The sequence below is a fragment of the Panthera onca genome (assembly GCF_046562875.1).
Source record: "Panthera onca isolate mPanOnc1 chromosome E1 unlocalized genomic scaffold, mPanOnc1 haplotype 2 h2.Chr16_ul_4, whole genome shotgun sequence".
NCBI classification, from domain to species: domain Eukaryota; kingdom Metazoa; phylum Chordata; class Mammalia; order Carnivora; family Felidae; genus Panthera; species Panthera onca.
The window spans coordinates 1,133,614-1,139,728 of NW_027675818.1; positions in this window are offsets into that span (position 1 = coordinate 1,133,614).

Consider the following 6,115-nt stretch of genomic DNA (forward strand, 5'->3'; position numbering starts at 1 on the left):
TGTGATTCTGCTGCTTACTCAAGTTTGAGAACCACTGACTTAAGAAGTCACTTACCTGTCCTTCTGGCTTACTAAGTTTGCAGTTAAATCATCTCAGTTACTAAAAGATTATGAATACAGCTTGGCGGGTATATTAAGAGAACCAAATATCTACCCACACAAAATGAAAATGCACTTTTGATCCATTTTCCAAATTAAGTGATCAGAGGCTTCTGGTTCCCTCACAGCCACAAATTCCCATGAAAAACTAAAAGAAGTACTAGATCAAAATCACAGGGAAAGAAACCCAACTAACAGGATACTTGGCAGGCATCTAAGAAAACCTTTAATTCACAGGAGATGGGATGAATATCGAAATTATTAGCATTATCACTTTATAGGGTAAGACTCTAGAATTTGCAACTTCACTTTTTGCTATTTAAAATGTATTGAGCATTGACAGTGTGGGGTTGAAGTACTTTATGGCACACTCATCATCTTTGCCTTTGGGTCTTCCATTCCTTAAATAACGTGCATTTTTAAAAAACATGACGGTGCATGACGTCATAAAAGGATTATGTGAACACACACTGAGACCTTTTATGGTGAAATTTTGTAGGTACACTGTGTTTTATTTACTTCATGGTAACTGATGACTACATATCTGGGTAAAATGGAGGACTTTATGTGAAAATGAAATGAAAAGCTATATATCAAATCATATTTGTAATCCCCTAACTCTTGGCCTGTGTAGTCTGAACTCTATAGTGACAGCCATGTAATGACCACCGGGATCAATTACAAGCAAGTTGCCTTGGAATTATAGTGCAACTATAATTTTCATTTTTCACACTGATGTAAGGAAACAGTAACATATGCTGTGCAAGAAAACCATTTAATGCTTGTTGAAAAATAATTTCTATTTGGTTTTGTAACATATTTCTTGAAATATCTATTTCTGATAGTTTGTAGTTTGACTAAAGCACACAGGCAGTTTTAAATGCTTGTGATTGGGGTTATCTATATTGTTAAATTTTAAGGGGCGCCTGGATGGCCCAGTCGGTTAAGTGTCCGACTCGGTTTTGGCTTAGGTCATGATCTCACAGTTTGTGAGTTTGAGCCCCACATTGGGCTCTGTGCTGATGGTGCAGAGCCTGCTTGGGATTCTCTCTCTCTCCCTCTCTCTGCCCCTCCCCCACTTGCTCTGTCTCTTTCACAAAAATAAACTTAAAAAATTTTTTTAAAAATCCACTTAATGAGACTATCCAAGAATAGTTAGCATGTGAAAAGAAAATTATAGGTCAGTTAACATGATTGTGTTCCTTGCGATTGCTGCCATAGTGCTGTCTCTCTAAACTTTTGCACAGAGAAGACATTTTCCATCAGCTGTGTATTTTCTGACAATACACGGGAGAATGCTCACAGAATAGAAGCATTTAGAAAGCAACATTTAGGAGATTTAACAGCCTTCAGGCAAAATCTCCACAGTAAATTCTTTATCAGTGTCCCTGAAAAGAGCTTTGTAAGAAAAAAAAAATTTCGCAATTCATTGTGGGTTTTTTTTTTTTTTTCTATTAGTTGGGTTTTCCTGTGACTCATACAATTGGCATGATTTCTTTGGAGAGATCACAGTGCTGGGTGTGTAAATATCATTCGGTGGCCAATGAAGAGATTGGTTAGGAAAAATGTTAATGGATCTATGCTCAACTTTGCTTCTCCTGACCCTTATAATCCCCCATTGTGACAGAGGTTGCTAATTGTGCCCCCATATGTGTTTTCCTCTTCTCACATAGTCAGAACTCCTAATTTCCCGTTGGACACATGGCTGCCTGGAATAGATACTATGTCTCCAAGCTTCTCCTAGGCTGCCCTGTCCATCTTGTAGACAGATGTGAATGGAAGAGGTTCATACCACTTCCATCGCGTGCCATTTAAGAAGGGAGCATGCCTCCCCTCTCCCCTTCCTTCTTCAGGTAGGCCGACTGTAGAGACAATAGCTAGAACTTAAGCAGACCTCACGGAACAGGATGGGACCTGAGGGATTGTGGTAGTTATCTATTGCTGCATAATAAATTACCCCACGATTTAGCAGCTTAAAACCACAAACGCGATCTTGCAGTTTTTGCGGCATGTTAGCTGGCTTCTCCCAAAGTGCGGAAGCCAAGAGAGAGCCAGGAGGAAGCTGCAATATCTCTTGTGACGTAGTTTTGTACGTGTCACGTCAGCATTTCCACCATACTCTATTCGTTGTTAAGCAGCCCGCTACAACTAGTCCACATGCAAGAAGCGTGGACCAGATGCCACTTTTTTTTTTTAAATTGTTTTAAATGTTTACGCTTTGAGAGAGAGAGAGACAGAGACAGAGTATGAGTGGGGAAGGGGCAGAAAGAGAGAGAGGGAGACACAGAATCTGAAGCAGGCTCCAGGCTCTGAGCTGTCCGCACAGAGCCTGACGCGGGGCTAGAACTCATGAACCTAGATGCCACTTCTTGAAGGTATGAGCGCCCTGGTAGATAAAATTGTTGCCCCTGCCCATCCCCCTCTCCCAAAGGCACCCATGTTCTAATCCCCAGAACCAGCGGATATGTTACCTGGCATGGAATGAAGAATTTTGCTGATGTAATTAAGGGCAGAAACAGGGAAATTTCATGGATTATGTGGATAGCCTTAATACAATCATAAGGGGGTCAGAGTGAGAATAGGAAATGTAATGATGGAAACAGGTCAGTGTGAGGTTGCCACGAGTCAAGGGATGCAGAAGCCTCTAGAAGCGGGAAAAGGGAAGGAGTAGATTTTCCTTTAGAGCCTCCAGAAATGCAGCCTTTGTAAGGCCAATTTTGGACTTCTGACCTCCAGAAATGTAATACATTGTTGTTGAAGTTTGTGGTAAGTTGTTACAGTAACAAGAAACTAATACACCAAAGAACTTGTGGACATAGTTCAAAACTGCCACAGTCCACCCTCTGGTCACTCCTTATTCCTAGTTCCCTCACTTGCAACAAGTGCTCCCCCTTCCCAAGGACCCCGGGTCTTATCTCATTATAGCATTCACTCAAAGTCCAGAGTCTTGTCCTCTAAATAGGTCCTGGGGCAGAGGAGTCTTCTTGGATATAGTTCCTTACATTTGGCTACTTGAGTATAGTGCCTCTTAATCTGAAGTCCTGTGAACTAAAGGAAAAAGCTATAATGCTCTCTTCCTGCAACAACCAATTAAAATGGCAGGACAGATAGGGTAACTGTTATAGACATTCCAGTTTCAAGGGGCAGAAAACAGGTTTGCAGAAGCCCCCAGTCCATAGCAGTTCTGAAAGTCACTTGGGTATAGGCTGGCAGTTCCATATGAAAGGCCTGGGAATAATTCTCCATGGATTTTCATTCTATCTTCTAGGCTTTTGGTTTTACCCTTTAAGCCATCTTTATTCCATTAAAGGTAGCATATATTTACATGGAAATAGTTTTCTCAGCCTGCTTCCTGCTTATAGAGCTTGAGGGTCCAAAGACCTCTTTCCTTTTCATGCTCTGACTCCTTCAGCCCAAGCTGGCAGTGTTTCTGACAATTACAATACTCTTTTAAAAAAATTATGAATCTCCTGCAAATCTTAATTGGGTTTCAGTCCCATAAAATAAAAGCCCTACCCATAAATATCTTTGAGCTAAATCTTTTGCTACCTCGGGCTTCTGCAGAAGGACAAAAGCCTTAAGCTTCTTAGAAGCCATATTATTTGAATGAGAGGATCCAAGAAGCATAACCTTAAAATCTTTTGAGAGTCTTTTGCCTGTGATATCTCCCTTAAGCCACCACTGGAAAAAATGCCAGTGGAGCAGTAAAATAGAAGACTGTGTCCTTGCAACTATGGTTAGCAATATTCACCCTTGAGTGACCATCTCTGAACCTCTTGAATGTGAGAAATAAAATTGTATCTTGCTTAGGCCACTGTTATTTAGGGATTTTCTGTTAGGTGAAAGAATCTAATCCTAACTACTATACTCTTGGTGCTATTTGGTGAGCGTCTCTGAAACTGACTAATACAGTAACTAACTCATCAATAGACTCAGTACTAACAAACTACAAGTGCTCAAGATTGTGAAGCGTCCACAATCTGGTGATCAGACAGACTGAAACCATTATAATCCTTACACGTTAGAAGTTGATGTCTTATGAATAGATGGAAAATGGGCTCAGCTCATTAATAGAGGTGGACTGTAAACAGTGTGTGTGGGTAGGTGGGGAAGTAGGGAATGGAGGGTGGGGTGTTTACAAAAATAAAAGACATGGTCTCAGCACTCATTACTTACAGACTGTTTAGGGAGATAAAACACATACATGTTAAAATACTAAAGAATACTAAAAATACTAAAGAATACTAAAGAATGCCTACACAACAGGATTTGAGATATAAATGGGCACAAGTATCTCTGAAGTAATTAAATGTTTTAACATTTTTTGAGCACTGCATAAACATTTTTGAATTATCACAATTCTGAACGAATGAGAAAACTGAGGCTTAGAGAGCTTAGTTTGCCCCACTGCATACAGTAAATAATTAGGATAATTGACTCAATAATTGAATTTGCATAGATCCAGCTCTAAAGCCCACGCTGCTCACCACAATGTTAACAACGGAGAGCTCAGGTTGGCTCAATCAATGTGAATTTTACCTTTTTGAAAATTTACCTTTACACCTCAAATCATGAGCTTTAGAGGGAAAATATTTGCAAAACGCTCTCCGCTTGACAGAACATTACGACTCTAGTGTAGCAAAAACCTTAAAAATGATTAATTTCACTGTCTTGGATTCGTACAACGTTTTAGCGACATAATATTTGGGGCAAGCCGTGAAAAATCGCTTTGTTGTCTTTTACCAGTAACATTTCATCTGCAGCACGCACACACACAAGAAATTGATCTTCGAAGAAACACAAAGCATCTCTTCCCAAAGAGAGCGTTAGTCCTCTGAAGGGCAGCCTGGAACAGATTTCAGCAAAGTGTCGGGACAAAGAGCTCTGCGCTGTTGTCCGGTACAGAGCGGTAGAAACCAAGAAGGATGGAATGTTTTCGAAGGCAGGGCGGGAAGTATTCAAAGGATGGATACAGGATAATCCTGAAAAGATGTCAGACTGGGGCGGGACACTGCACCAGGGAACGAAGACAGCTGCAGGAAGGGTAGGGAGTGCGGGATGGACGGCGAAATCCAGGTGCCGGGAGGACAGCGCGCGGGGAGGAGCTCGCGTCTGGGCCGCCGAGCGGGGCCGGGTGAGGTCACAGGCCCTTGTGAGGTGGGGTGGAGCCGCGGGGCCGCAGCGCCGTCCAGTCGGCGCGGAGGCGGCGGCGAGCTCAGCCGCTCCCGGCTGCCCCGGAGCCCCTGCGCGGTGGCGGAGGCGGTGGCGGTGGCCGTGCCCTGGGTCCCGCGCTCTTCCAGCGCGGGCCTCTCAGTGGGCGGAGCGTCGGCCTCGGTCAGGTGACCTGGGGGCGGGGCTTCGTCGCGTGGGAGCCCGGGAAGGCGGCGCAGCGAGAGCGCCGGGCCACGCGGGGGGGCTGAGCGGCCTGCAGCTAGGACCTTCGGATCCCGTTGGGCTAGGGCCTCGGCCCGTGAGGCGGGAGGACGGGGACACCCTTGGGAGCCCGAGGGGGTTCACGGTGGGACACCCCCCCCCGCCCCCCCCGGGGGGACACAGGTGGAGAGGCAAGACTTGCCGAGGAGCGTGCCACCCGGTGCGAGGGACAAAGTAGAACAATTACGGAGATGGACGAAGGTTCCAGAAGGGGCAGCGATGTGACTGGGCGGGCCGGGCACTAAAGGGGCAGACGCGGCTGGATCCCGTGGTGCCTCGGAAATGGTGGTGGTTCTAGAAGGGTGGAGGTCATGGTGGCTGGGACGCTTCCCTGCTTCTTGAGCAAACCCTCAGACCTCTAGTAGAGCACTTGTTTTCATCTGGTGAGTGGTTTAACGTGTTCACAGGTCTACTCACTTTCTTCGCCAGAAGGCTAAACGAGCAGGGCCTGTTGGAATGTTCCACAGCACAGGTTCTTCCATGAAGTGGAAGTTCAGTCAGTATTGTTAAAGGTGGTAGTTGGGGGTGGTGCCGGTCATGTGTGAACGTTAAGGGCAACAGGTGCGGTGAAGAGGTGTCTGCA